We start from the raw sequence: 15,144 nt of genomic DNA, 5'->3' as shown, positions 1-15,144 counted from the left end.
TAGTCATGTGGGCTTTTTGGTTTTTTTTTTTTGCCTGATTCATGTTGTACCGGTATTCCAGCATTGGCACAGGTAGCAACAGCATTTCCCCCACACACCCCTGTGTCAATACAACTAAAATAATTTTAAAAAGTCAGATCATAAAGGGAGAGGGCTTGCATGGCAATAAGATGAGATCTTAGACTCATGGGTGGGGGACGAAAACAAGCCGTGTAAAGACCTCTGTGTGAAATGCCGGTATATCAGCTGAACAAGCTGCTGTTACTTAATGCAACAGGTACTGCAGCGTGAAAGGGATTTTAGAAATCGGGACAGAAGCTGTACCTTTTTAATCCATTAAACTAAAGCAATCACCCCATGTGTGAAAGCAGCCTAGGACTGGGGAGTGGCAGTTTAAATCTTCACTCAGCTATGAAGCTCTCTGAATGACCTTGGGCCAGTCATGTCCTCTCAGCCTAATCTACCTCACAGAGTTGTTGTGACAATAAAACGGGGGAGGGGGAGAGAGAAGAACCATGTAGGCCTCCCTGATCCCCTTGGAGGAAAGGTGGGATATAAATATAATAAATTAATTAATAATATGCACTTCTTTATTATCTCTGTTTAGAACCCATAGATGAAAAGCAGTTTGCATATTTATATCCATGCGTGCTGTCAACTGAGTAAGTTGATTAATAATAATCTGCCTTGTAATGAATTGATTGCCTAATCAATTCATGTACATGTTTTGAATAGGTAAATCGAAGATATAGGCCCTATATTACAATTTTAATACAGAAAAGCTACCACCCATGTTTAGAAAGAAAACAAATGTTTAGTGGGGGAGGATTAACAGGTTCTTGTTATTGTTTTTCAAGTACTTTGGAATATAGAGAGTGCATTGTATGCTTTTCTTTGGAAAATCATAAATAAAGTTTTTAAAAGAACCACCTTTACAACTTAAACTTTGTTATTTGTTTGGCATAGCAAATGAACTGGCTCATAGTGGAGACCCAGTGCCTGCAGGAGAAAGGGGACTACCATCTCCCAGAGAAGGAGAGCCGTTTGCTGCTGCTTGCCTGCCTGCCTGCTTGCTTGGTGCTTCTTCTGCTTCTTCTTCTGCTGCTGCTGCTTGGCTACCACCACCACCTCCCTCTCCCTGTTGGACGTCTGCTCTGCAGGTGTCACACCTTGCAGGACCAGGCCCCAGATACTCAGCCAGCTGTTGCTGATATTATCCACCTGTCCCTTCCCTGGAGGGGATACATAAGCTGGCTGGCTGGCTGAGTTGGCTCCTGCTTTGCAGATTGCCTGGCTTTTTGCAGGTCTTGAGTCATGTGCCTGAGAGAGAGAATTCAGAGCCAAGCGGGGAGACTGAGGGGGCCCCAATTAGTGTAGTGACGTGTAGAGGGAGATATGGTGTTGTGGGGAGGACGTGCCAGGTAAGGGGAACACCCAGTGACTGTGCCTTGTTCTGGTCCTCCCCACACCTGCAGGTTTGTTGGTTGCCCTATCAGCCAGCTCTCAGACTTCCGGATGCTGCTCTTAAACGCCAGATAGGTGCATAATAAGATCTCCCTCGTTCTTGATTTAATTGTGGATGAAGCAGCCAATCTGGCATGTATAACCAAGACCTGGGTGGGTGAGCAAGGAGGAATCAGTGTCTCCCAGCTTTGCCTGCCAGGGTACCTGGTTCAGCATCAGGGTAGATCTGAGGGTCTGGGAGGGGGAGTTGCTGTGGTCTATAGGAGCTCCATCTTCCTCTGTAAGCACCCTGTCCATGTGACTACTGGTCTGGAGTGTTTGCACCTTCTCTTGGGTCAGCGGGACGGACTGGGGATTCTGTTGGTATACTGCCCACAACACTGCCCAATAGACTCCCTAGCTGAGCTGACGGAGGTGGTCTCGGGTGTACTGTTGAGATCCCCAGACTGTTGGTTCTGAGGGATGTCAACATCTATGCCAAGGCCGCCTTATCCGGGGCAGCTCAGGATTTCATGGTCTCCATGACAACCATGGGACTGTCCCACTATACCACTGGCCCAACACATGTAGCAGGGCATACTCTAGATTTGGTTTTTGCATCTGGACATGGAATTGGTGATCTGAATGTGGGGGGCCTTACATCAGTCCCTCTATCATGGACAGATCACTGCTTGTTGAAGTTTAGACTTACAGTGGCTTTTCCCCTCTGCAAGGGTGGGGGACCTATTAAATTGGTAGTTTCCAGATAGTTTCCAAAGGGCTCTGGGGAGTTTTCCGGCTGATAGGGCTGGCGCTCCTGTCAAAACCCTGGTTGAACTGTGGAATACAGAAATTATCTGGGTGGCTGACATGATTGCTCCTGAGCGCCCTCTCCTGTGTAGAGCTCGTACGGCTCCATGGTATACCCCAGAGCTGAGAGTGATGAAACAATATAGGAAATGGCTTGAATCCAGATGGAGACAAACTCCTGGCGGATGCAATTACACACTGGTAAGTGCCTATGGTAAGCTGTATTTTGGGGGAGTGAGGGCAGCAAAAAAATAATATTTTGCTGCCACTATCAAATCATCAATCTGCTTCCCAGCAGAGCTGTTCAGAATTGTCCAGGGGCTATTATATGCCGGCCCCAAGGACATGGTAGAACCATCTAAGGCCTGCTATAATGAATTTGCTAGGCACTCTGCCAGGACTTACACTCCAGTGTTATAGCAGGTGAATCAAGCGAGGTATCCAGAACACAGTCTTGTCCCAATTTCTTGGATGAGTTTCAGTTGGCAACAAGGGAGACGGCCTTCTCAGTGGTGGCCCCCAAATTATGAAATGATGTCCCTGATGAAGTGCACCTGGCGCCAACCCTGTTTTCTTTCCGGCGCCAGGTCAAGACTTTCCTCTTCTCCCAGGCATTTTAGCATGTGTTTTTAAATTGCTTTTTAAAAATGTGCTTTTAAATTTGTATATTTATTTTTAATGCTTTTAATTGTTGAAAACCGCCCAGAGAGCTTCGGCTATGGGGCGGTATACAAATGAAATAAATAAATAAATAAATAGTGGCACAATGAGTCTTACAGCATTGGTGAACATTTTAAGTTTCTCTTACTTTGGGTAACCATGTGAACAAGTCCACTGTTTTGTGTACATTAAGACTTTTCTGGCTCTTTTCTGGCACATGTGAATTTTAAATCCCACTTTGCATCCTGATCCCAACAGGCAATGAATAGCATGATGCCATTTACCACTTCTTGGAAGTAATGTGAAATGCCGTCTGTGCAATTCAGATTTTATTATGGGGGTCAGGAGCTGATTGTTGACTGTTTTATTTCCCATTTATCTCTGATGCATTACAAAGGGGTTGTTTCCAGCTTCAAGGAAAATGAACCCTCTCCGCACTTCATATACTTGGGGAGTGTTCTTAAAGTACAGCAGAGCAATTTGAAAACAACCTACAGAGTAATTCTGATTGACTGTTTTGTTTCTCTTTTGTGCTTTCATTATAGAATATTCTGTATATATTTCCCAGGACACTGAAACTAAATCTCTTCTACAATATAGTACTATATTAAAGTCAGTGGATTTTTTGTGATGGTACTCACAAGGTCCCAGCACCTTTTTTGCCTGTCTATGGCAGCTATTTTGTGCTGGCACCCACATCACTTTCATTAATATGAGTACTGGCACCCCATTTTGTTTTTACCAAAAAAAAGCACTAATTAAAGTTGTATACTTTTATTGATGATATATAAGATGGTAGATCGATAGATGTAGGGATTGATGGTCCATGGCACTTTCTGCTATTTCCCCTATTTTTGGTCCATGTCGTTTTCACATATGTTCACTCACATCTGTTCAATCTTCATTGCAGCCTCATACCCATTTATCTGGGAATAAGCCCAGTTGAAGTCCCATTCATGAAAATAGGAGAGTTAAGGATGTGCTTGGCTGAACTGTATCCTAAATGATGATTTCACATATCATTTGTAATCAAATAATCAATTAATATTTTCCTCGTTTCTTTCTCTGTTACTCTGGCATGAATGGATTGTGTGGATTGTCTTCCTCCCTAACATAAAGTGTTACGTCCACATAGGGAATAACTGAAACAGTCCTGTTCTTGCAAGGCAACAAAAATATTGAAATTCATAGAGGAAGTTTTATATGTACCATATAATGTTTTGGTCAATTAAAGACAAATAGCTTCTTATTGAGAATTTAGTCTAAGGCCAGAGTTTATCCCAATGTGAAAAATGCTGCCATATAAAACCCAAAAGCATTATTATCTGTGGCCACACAAGTATGTATGTACTACCTTCAAGACAATTCCAAGATTATGGCGACCCCATGAATAGGGTTTTCATGAGGCTGAATGGCAGTGAGTGGCCCAAGGTCACCCAGTGAGCTTCATGGCTATGTGGGGATTCGAACTCTGGTCTCCCAGGTCATAGTCCAACACCTTAACTACTACGCCACACACCTCTAAAAATCCTTTGTTATCTCCTTAGAGTTCAACATACTCCAGTGAAAGTTTAGATCAATGCTGATACATTTTTATCAATGTTACCATCTCTCTCACTGACACTCTGACACACTCTGACACACACTCACACACCATTCCAACGATGCTATAATAAAATATTTTTGTCAATAATTCACTGACTATAAAGAATACCAGGGTATCAAAAGTATATATAACATGAGCAGAGGAAGACTCCTAGGAAACAACAAGCAAATTTTGAATTCAAAAGGTCAGGCAAGGAATTATATAAATTATGAAAACAAAGTATAAACCTGGGCTATCAAAAGACTTTGCATTGTGTAGAGCTGAACTTCTTCATTCTGTACAAGTATTAAGATTAACAGAACGAGTAGAGAAATTGGGCTGGATCCAGACTAACCATAAGCAGGGTTCTGCTCATTGTATCATGAATAATAGAACCAAGTAGAGAGACGCGGGAAGTAGAAAGGAAACAAACTGCTAGAACAAGAAGTCAGGGAGAGGGCCCCACCCATGCTGTCCCTGGAGCTTGCCAGAGCAGGCTGGTGTGTGAGCCCACACAGAACTCAATAAAGTTCTTACCTCTAACCTAAAGCCTGTAAGCCGTTTCTCATAACGAAAAACTCATGAGACACTTCCACTGGTGGAAGGGATGGGGAGTGGTTTTTGACCTGCAGCACCTGGAAAAGCTGCTCCTGATGGATGAGGTGGCACAGGAGCTGCAGGGGAAAGTGAGGGAGGTGGCCTCAGCAATGTCACTCTGAATCCCAGGTGTTAGGGCTGAACATGTTACAGTGGGGAGCCACTGTTGAGGGAAAAAATACTGGACTAGATGGACCCTCAGTTCAATCCTAGAGGGGTTTTTTCTTCTTATGGAGTTGGATCCAGGCATGCTCCTTCTGTTTGAGGAAGGGACTCTGATCACTGCCTGTGCGTGAAAGCGGGGAGGTGATTTTTCACAGGATTACATTAGTAGAAGCCTTTCCATTCACTCATGAATAATGAATATGATATTAATTTCTGTCACTAAAATAAAGCAGGAACAAAGAAACATGAAGTGGTCAATTAAATCTGTCTCTCAGTACAGCAACACCATCACAGTGCATTTCTTTCTTCATATATTGGCGATAACCCTGACCTACACATGAAGCAGAATGAAGTGGTAATGAGGTGAAAGGGCACTCATGTGGTAGAATGGGCTACAAGTGTAGGATCCTTTTTAATGCTTCACCTTTTTAAAACGATAACACTTCACAATCAGAAAACTACCGTAACAGAAAGAGGCTGGGAGAGAAGCGTTCTCTCTGATGAATTTAGGTTCTTTTCATGACAGCAAGCTCTGCACATAGGAGAGAAATTAAAAAGAAAGAAAACCCGTTCAGTCTGCCATAGGGATAGAAAGATCTGTCAATTTCAGTTCTCTCAGTTTCTCATTTTTCCAATCTTAAATCCAGTTCACATTTCTGCAGCAATATGCATTAAAAAAAAAAAAAACCTCATGAAAATTCTCCAGCATTTATGTGCTTACTTCTCCTAGTAAACACATTGTTCCAAGCACTTTCTCATCATATAATGCATTTTTGTAAGCTATTTTAAGTCATATTCATTTGTATGCACACTTTCCCCTGATATATGCACTTTTGTGAACATTGGTTGGTGAACTGCATTGCAAAATTTGAATAAGTGCAAATTTTGAAGGATGGCTATGTTTTCTTTCTCATATTGTTTCAGAAAGTGTGACTTGGCAGACTTGGCTTGAAATGCAAACTGAATCATATTTCTTGTCCATCCCTAATCTGCCACCTCACAGTGCTAAATGTATAGCCCATGTCTTTGGCATGTCTTAAGACCACTGAAGTAAGTCCTTAAACAACCTAGTTCTGTACTGGGTTGTGTCCATTGACTAAGGGCTTAGGCTGCAATCCTAGTTCCCAGTCCGCCTGTGGTGCTTTGTGGAGTGTCGGATCCACTGCAACATCCACAGGCTGACTGCTCATGGCAGCAGTGGCAGAAGGTAGGGGAGCAGGAAGATGTTGCCCAATTTCTGCACCAACTCAAGACATGCACAGCAACTGGGTCCAGATCAGCCCCAATGTCAGCCAGAGGTGGCTGTGAGACAACACATTTCCCCCATGCCCTCAGAACACTCATTTGGGGGCTTTATGCTGGGCTCTGCTGGCAGTGATCCAGCCAGTGGACATCCTGCCTACCTTCAGAGTGACACTTGACTGATTCCGTCAGCGGTGGCCAGCAGAGATGGCTCCTTTCAATCCAAACCCGCCACAGCTAGGGATATCATAAGAATTCACTAAAAACAGACTATCAAGTGAATTCCCTTCCATACATCCATTTGATCCCATTGAGTACAGGCTCTCTGTGTGAAAGCTATTTGCCTTAGTTCTCTACAATAAACATTTTGGGGGTTTTTTAAACTAGGGTCTACCGCCCCTGCTCGCTTTGCTTGCCAACCCTGCCTACCATCACCCAAGGTCCCCTGCCCCGCCAGGTCACCAAAGCTCCCCCTTCCTCCCACTGGCCACCAAAGCTACCCCTGCCACTGTTTTGCCAAAGGTTTTTCCCTTCCCTGAGGCAAGAAAGTTTGAGATCTGAATGACGATGAAACACACTTGTAAAGAAGGAAAATGTAGTACTTTTTTGAAGCAAAAGCTATTAGTTGTGACAAGCAGGCCCTGAAACACAGCAATTAATGATGAGCACAGAGCTTATCTTAAGTTCCCCTTTTCCTTGCTGGAAACCCCAAATAGCAGGAGAGATCCATTATGGCTCTGTTTAGATTTACACTGCACTGCTCTTTCCCTGCAGGCCGGTACCGAGGCTTCTAGCCAGTGATGAGGCTTATCTGTCCATATTGAGGGTCCTTTATTTATACTCAAAATACCCTCTGGGAGGTGGCACAGGTGACACATGTATCTTTCCCAGGGGTTAATGTCTTTAGAACTCATATTTCTAACTTTTGTTTACCACTCAGTGACCTTGAAGTTGCTACAGGCCGGCCTGAGAAAGCAGCTGTGAAGCTTTCCACCTCCCTCTCTCTGTGTGTGTTTTGGCTAATTAAATTGCCTTGTCCTGGTTTCTGCTGTCAGTATTAGCAGAGACAAACTTCTTAAATAAGATTCTTAGCTTTTCATTCTAAACAGCATCAGAAATCCTACAATTTGAGCTTACTGTTCTAAGTAGAACTCCAGTACTAGGCAATCAGTTTTCAAAAGCAATAGGCACCCCATAAATCAGGGGTATGAGACAAGAATTATGGGACAAGGAGAATGGGGCATGCCACACTAAACCTCGGTAACATCTAGATGGCTTCTGGAATTTATTTGCCCCCACATCCCCCAAAGCTCCCATGGGTCACTTTGTTGGCATTAGGCCGTACTGCCTAAGGATATTTTCATCAGGTCTGGAAAGTTACAAGCATGTGTTTTGAGAAGCAGTCTTATCTGCCATGTCTGGCCTGAGAGAGCAGACTTGAAGGTCAGACAGGTTGTCATGGTAACGGGAGATAACAGCTGGGAAAGTTGTAACAGAGTCTATGTGAGTTGTTGCTTCTTCTGAATTATGCCTCTGAGCTGAGAGGCTGTCTTTTGTGTTTTATCTATGGAGAGAGATGTACCAGAAGGGGGGTGACTGAAGAATCTCTACATGTATTTACTCTTAAGCCTCTGGCCTTAATGTCTTTCAATAAAGACTCTTAACATGCTCTGAGGAAGTCTTCTTGCTCAACTTAACTCCAACGTAATGTATGCTGTTTCACACAACAACGCACACAAGCCAACACACTTGGGGCACCAAAGCCTCCCCTTTTGTAAGCATGATGTTCATTGTTGTATACAGGTGCCACTTTGCTTTTCTTGTTTCTGAAGGGTTGTTTGTTGCTATATGCATTATAGCCTATATGCTATATATAGCCTATATGCATTAAGACTGCAATTCTAACCATGTCTAAATACTCAGAGGTAAATCCCATTGTATTCAGTGAGGATTACTCCAGGTAAGTGGGGGTCAGGATTTCAGTCTTAGTCTACTTCCTAATGTGAATTTCAAAACTAATGGAATTCATCACTCTTTATTGTTCTTTTCATGTTACCTGTGAATTTTATCTGTGCTCTTCAGCTAAAGTCCTAGCCTTTTTGTTGAAGTGGGGAAAACTATATGGATTTGACTGCCCATTTTGACCACCCTAAATCCTCATTTTAAAAGTAACACCACCACACCCAGAGTTCAGTTCCTACTCCAGCACAGACAGGCTAGCTAGCAGAAATAAAAGCCCAAGCTGCTTCTACCATGAATATGAGGCTGAGACAGTAAATAAACTGTCAACTATTTGTTGGGTACAACATAGTGCATCTATAATGCTTCTATGGGCAAGAATTAAACCACACCTTAGCATTTCTTAGAAAGAGACATTATGTTGTCAATATAAGCTTTTTCCATAGCATCTATTTCCTCTTTACTGTGCACAGCTTTGTTTCTAGGGGGGAGAGTATTTCTGCATCAATCTGTCTTTGTTTGCTGATAATAAGGGGTATTTTCCCCTAGAGAATGTCTGCAATGTAATATTCAAAAGTCCATAGAGACTTTTCATTTAAGAAATGAATAAAATAACTGTTGGGATGTTCAACATTATGTTCTCCTTTTCCTCTGTGTTAGTAAAGAAATAATGCAGGTTGTATTATGGAAACAATAATTTGTTTCTAGTGAAAATGGGGCTTTATTTTAAAAGCTACAAATGCTTTGTAAAACTATGTTCATTTGTTCAATTAGACTAATAATCCCCTAATGAAGGATGGTGAATTAAACATGTACAATGTAGAGAGTTTATTGAAGAATAACATCAGGAAAAAGTCTGGATTTGCTCAGGGAAAGTCATGAGAAAGACAGCTTAGCAAGGAAGATCCAGCAAGGGTGATCTATAATCGCTTGAGCTGAATTGGGAAGCATCTGTGTGCAGCTAATGTAAAAGCACATGATGCTCACATGCATGATTTTGTTTGCCCTATTTACTTTTTTGGGCTTTTATTTGCCTTTTGCCTATTTTCTCTCTCTCCATAAGTTAGTTTAAAATTGTATTTATTATATGTTGTGTGGATTTTTTTTTAACCACGCCTTTGTGCGCAACCCTGGAATCTTTTGATGAAGGGCAGTTTAGGGATGTTTTACATAAAGAAATCTGCATCCTCACAGATTGGATTTGACAGATGTGTCTGTTGGGGGAGGATGCACATTTTCATCTGGGCATACTAGCTGCATGCAATGCCTTTGTGATATGTGACCAGGGCTAGACTGGGTCCATAAGGTTGTATTCAGCATAGCACTAAGGTGAATGTTCCATTGGCACAAGGATTTTTGCTTGTGCAATGGAATGTTCTCCCTCCTTCCCCCTATGCATCCTCTAAATCTGTTCTGGGGTTTCCCCAACCCTCCAAAACAGATTTGGGGATGGCACAGATAATGCATGGGGGGGAATCCCATTGCGCTAGAACTAATCCTTGAGTTAGCACAGTTATTAAGTGGAATATTGCCCGTAATGAATACATATGAGCATATTAATCTTCTTTAGATGTTACAGCTGTGGAGGAGAGGACACAACCAGAAAGAAGGCGATGTGTGCCTTTTGCCCGTGCACAGGGTTTTTGTGGCAGGGTTTTTTTTTCTAATCATGGAAGCTCTATGTGCAATTAAGAAGAACCCTGAAAGATCAGGGTAGGTGTGTGGGAGGAATTTGTTTGGTCCACTTTTCACAGCCAGCCAAACCGACCCAACACTCCCACCCTTGCTTGCAGAATGGAAAGCAACTCCCAGTCAGATTATGGACACCTTCTAATTTTGCAGCACAGTTTCAGTGTACAAAAGTATACACACAAATATGAATAATACATAAAACATGCGTACAAAATGTGCATTAAAAGATTAGTGCCCTGAAAAGCATTGAAAAGTGCAATTATACATTTTAGAATTGTGCATCTAATGTAAAAAGTGGTAGTAAAATACACAATTTAAATGCAGACTTTTCCGTGCATTCTTTCAAAACAGGATAGAAGGGTCCTATGCCTGAGTACCACTGAGTCTGAATCAGGATGGAATTAGGCTGCTCAGTCCCTCCCTAGATCAGAGTATTTAATCATATTGGGATCCTCCATAAATAGAAAGCTTCCCACTGCTACAGCATGGGTTGCCAAGCTATGAAATGATGCACTGTGAATGTCATATTCTCTTTGACATATGAAAGCAGAGATCACTAACCTATTTGGTTCAGTGGATGCCATAGTGACAGTCACAAATTGGCTCCTGTGCAGGTATGGCATAGCACAAAATGGTTGCCACATCTAAAAGAGCAGAAAGAGACAGGCCCACAAAATGCTGCAGACATGCTCCCACCCACCCACAAGCATACATATTTATAGAAAAAATCACCAACATCTACATCAGCCACGGCCTCACTCGCTCACAGAGAGAATAATAATAATAAAATAATAATAAAATTTTATTTTTAGGCCGCCTATCTGGCCGAATGAACGGCCACTCTAGGCGGCGTACATAATTAAAAATACAACATATAATACAGTTTTAACATATAAAACAATTATAATCCACCAACCTACATCTATACACTGTAAACTAAAATTATCTAGGAGACTTGTATGCCTGCTGAAACAACCAAGTTTTCAATCCTTGGCGGAAACCTACCAGGGAGGGGGCATGGCGAAGGTCGTATGGCAGAGAGTTCCAGAGGGTGGGGACCACAACTTACAATGCCCTCTCTCTGGTCCGCACCAGCCTAGCTGTCTTAACTGGTGGGACCGAGAGAAGGTCTTGTGAGGCAGATCTCGTCAGGTGGCTTATTTGGTGATGCTGGAGGCGCTCCTTTAGATAAACTGGACCGACACCGTATAGGGCTTTAAAGGTTAACACCAACACCTTGAATTGGGCTCGGTACACAACTGGTAGCCAGTGCAGATCTTCCAGCACTGGGGTGATATGATCCCGGGGGCGGCTGTTTTTAATCAACTGTGCCGCCGCATTCTGTACCAGTTGTAATTTCCGGACCGTCTTCAAGGGTAGCCCCACGTAGAGCGCATTACAGTAGTCTAAGCGAGAGGAGACCAGGGCATGCACCACCTGTGGGAGCAGATGGACCAGAAGGTAGGGTCGCAGCCTCTGTATCAGACGTAATTGATACCAAGCTGCCCGGCTCACCGCTGACACCTGAGCCTCCATGGACAGCTGGGAGTCAAGAATGACCCCAAGGCTGCGAACCTGGTCCTTCAGGGGCAATCTAACCCCGTTCAGCATCAGGTCAATATCTCCTATCCTTCTCTTATCTCCCACAAGCAGTACCTCGGTCTTGTCAGGGTTCAGTTTCAGCCTGTTTCCTCCCATCCATTCACTTACAGACTCCAGGCACTTTTTGCACCTTTCTTCTATTCAGAATGGAAGGGAGAGTGTTCATTAAATCCTGGCATCCAATGAAATCTTGGCATATTTAAGGGTGGCATTCAGTGCAGGAGAAGCTGAGCCAATGCAAACAGGAGCTGAGCAGGAACAGCAGACAGTCTCTCATGCATTATTGATTTTGAGGGGATATTTATTGAGACTTTTTACAGGCACCGTAAGAGATACTGGTGGGCTGCGTTGAAGACTCCTGTCAATAATTGACTCCTGACAATAATAAATAATTATTGACTCCTGACAATAATAAATTAGTTCATGGTTGTTTCTCTACCTCTGCTATTCACCTGAATCCACTGATAGTTTTATTATTTAAGTGATCTACCCTCCATGGGAAGCATCTAGACGAATTGGCTTAAAATAAATTGGTTTATGCACAAAGTTATGTGTTCAATTCCTATTAATTTCAGTAAGATCTCTGTCCTTGCTCTTTGGGATTGTACACCATAACTAGTAAAATATTTTCATGTTTAAATAGTGTGTATGTGGCTCAAATTATCATGTAATGTAGCTTCCAGGAAGTTTCAATACATACTGGGTGTACAAAAAAAGATATAAAAAGAATATTTGCTGTGGAATTTTGCTAAATAGAACTTTCAATTACTTCACGGGATTTATTGATATTAGTGATCCCTTTGGTGGCTAATGGTAGATCAAAATCAATGAGGTCTGGCTATATTATTATGGCTCTTTACACTTGAAACCATGAATAAAACACTCAATTTTATTTTAATAACATTTCTAGGCTTATTAAACTTATGATATATTTAGCCTGCATTCTTGCCCCAAAGCTGTGAGGAATTAGAAATGAGAGCATTTAAAATAGAATCTTAATGATATTCTATTTTGATGTGACTTTTTACATTCTAAATGCTCTTGTAATAATAGTTTTAATATATTGATATTACTTAAGGTCTTGGTTTTTGTCATGCTTGGCAATTTTGTAATTGATACACTTTACACTGCTACACTGCATCTGGCTTTTCAGGATTCATTCATTCATTCATCACCTGGCCACTTTACACTGCTACACTGCATCTAACTCTGCAGGATTCATTCATTCATTCATCACCTGGCCAATGTCCCCAGGATCCTTCACATGTATGAATCCAACAAAGAATTGCTGTTGGTGCAATTAGCAAAGGGATGGGTAAGAAATTAGATAAAAGCAAACCGTACATCGGACTACGTCACAGTTCACGTTTGCTATCTTTGTAGACCACTCTTGTTTTCTATGAGCTTCTGAGGCCTTTCCTGATGCCTTTTTTAAAAAAAAAAATGGAGCAAATATAACAACATTATTATTGATAATATCTTTGATCTGAACTGCTGAAAAGTATATTCCGTTTAACTTGTGTGTCATTGAGGTGATGATGGTAGCCATTAACATTTAATGTTTGATTCTTAACGTGTTTCCCCTTGTATCATTTTTTAAAATCTCTGTGACTTCAGCCCAGCTCACAGTTCTTTACTAGTCTGTTGCCCCAGGCAGGCAAAGAACATCCCACCACCAGCACACCAAAAAACTGACCAAGGTGTGTGTGTGTTGGGGGGAAGCAGAATATGTTGGTTAACTTCAAACAGACTAACTGTAAGATCAAGAACTCAACAGACGGTAGCAGTCAAGGCTCAAAGAGAAAGTGGGTTCAATTTTCAGTTGTCAAAATTACATCACATAGCTGAGCTGGGAAAAAAATCAAATGCACAAGCCTCATTTAATTGCATGGGGGGAGGAAACTTTCATCTCTTCTTGTTGGACAGACAATAACCCAGAGGCAAGATGTCTGCTTGATGGGCAATTACCTGGCTCATTTACTTTTGAATAAAAAAAAATTGCTGGCCATCATTAGAAAAAAACAAAACAATAATGTTAATATTTGGCCATGGAAAAGGTTGCAACAGGAACATAAGATAATGAAGTGTTAATTACAATGGACCATAACTAGTTACCAGTTCATAAAAATGAAAACTGAACTGGCACCAAACTGCAAACTACATCCCTAGCTGCAACCCATCACCCCCCTTATGCCAGGTTTTGGGGGGTTGGCTTGAGCTGAGCCATTCATCTGCTTGCTTCTGCTGGCTCAAATATTTGCCAGCTGCCCGGTACATTGGCAGGAGGTTTGCTTGCAATATTGTCACCAGTTGAGACCAGAGGAATGCCCCAAAATGGGCGTTCCAAAGGTGGGATGGGTATGGGGCTGAGTTAGCCCAGGTCTCACAGTTGGCATCAGACCCAATTTCTGTACCAGCCTGGAGCTGGTACAGAGATCAAGTGCAATCTGCCTGCCTCCCCATCTCCCACTAATGCTGTTGTGATTGGCTGGACTGTGCATGTGATGCAGAGTCCCAGTGCCAGCAGCAGGAAGCTAGGATTGCTCTGTTAGTCTGGATCCACTCCAACAGAAAAAAACATGACTATCTTATCTGATCTACTGCATTTTATAGCAAAAAAATATTGCTGGCCACTTACGTGAGGTTAATTTAAGAAATTGTTTGTTTGTTTTACTAATAACTGGCTTCATTTGTGGTTATTCATTGAATGTCAGGAGCATGGTCTTAATGGAATGGTGCAGAGCAAAATATATTAAGTGAAAGTTCCTTTTAGACTGTCTAAACCATTTATGCTCTTGGCACGTGAGCTGAGCATTGTTTTAAGGACAGCTTCTAACAGTCTTGCAGTGGAAAGCTCTGGGAAATATTTATTTATTTATTTTATTACATTTTTAAACCGCCCTATAGCAACAAGCTCTCAGGGCAGTGTACAAAAAGGTAAAAACAGATTAAAATACAAGTAAAATACAAGTAAACATGAGAACAATACGCTATAAAGAATATATAGACAAAATTAAGACAGAAACAAATTAAAACTAAATTTAAATTTAAATTTAAAATGCCTGGGCAAAGAGGTAGGTCTTTTCCTGGCGCTGAAAAGATAACAAAGAAGGCGCCAGGCGTATCTCATCAGGGAGGGCGTTCTATAACTTGGGGGCCACCACTGAGAAGGCCCTAGCTCTGGTTATTACTCTCCGGGCCTCCATATGCATTGGAATCCGGAGGAGGGCCTTCAACGTCAAGCGCAGTGAATGGGCAGGTACATAGCGGGAGAGGCATTCCACCAGGTATTGTGGTCCAATGCCATTAAGGGCTTTATAGGTAAGAACCAACACTTTGAATCTGGCCCGGAAACATATTGGTAGCCAGTGCAGCTGGGCCAGGACAGG

Source organism: Rhineura floridana, chromosome 5, assembly GCF_030035675.1.
Source record: "Rhineura floridana isolate rRhiFlo1 chromosome 5, rRhiFlo1.hap2, whole genome shotgun sequence".
NCBI lineage: Eukaryota > Metazoa > Chordata > Lepidosauria > Squamata > Rhineuridae > Rhineura > Rhineura floridana.
This window is presented reverse-complemented; position numbering follows the sequence as displayed.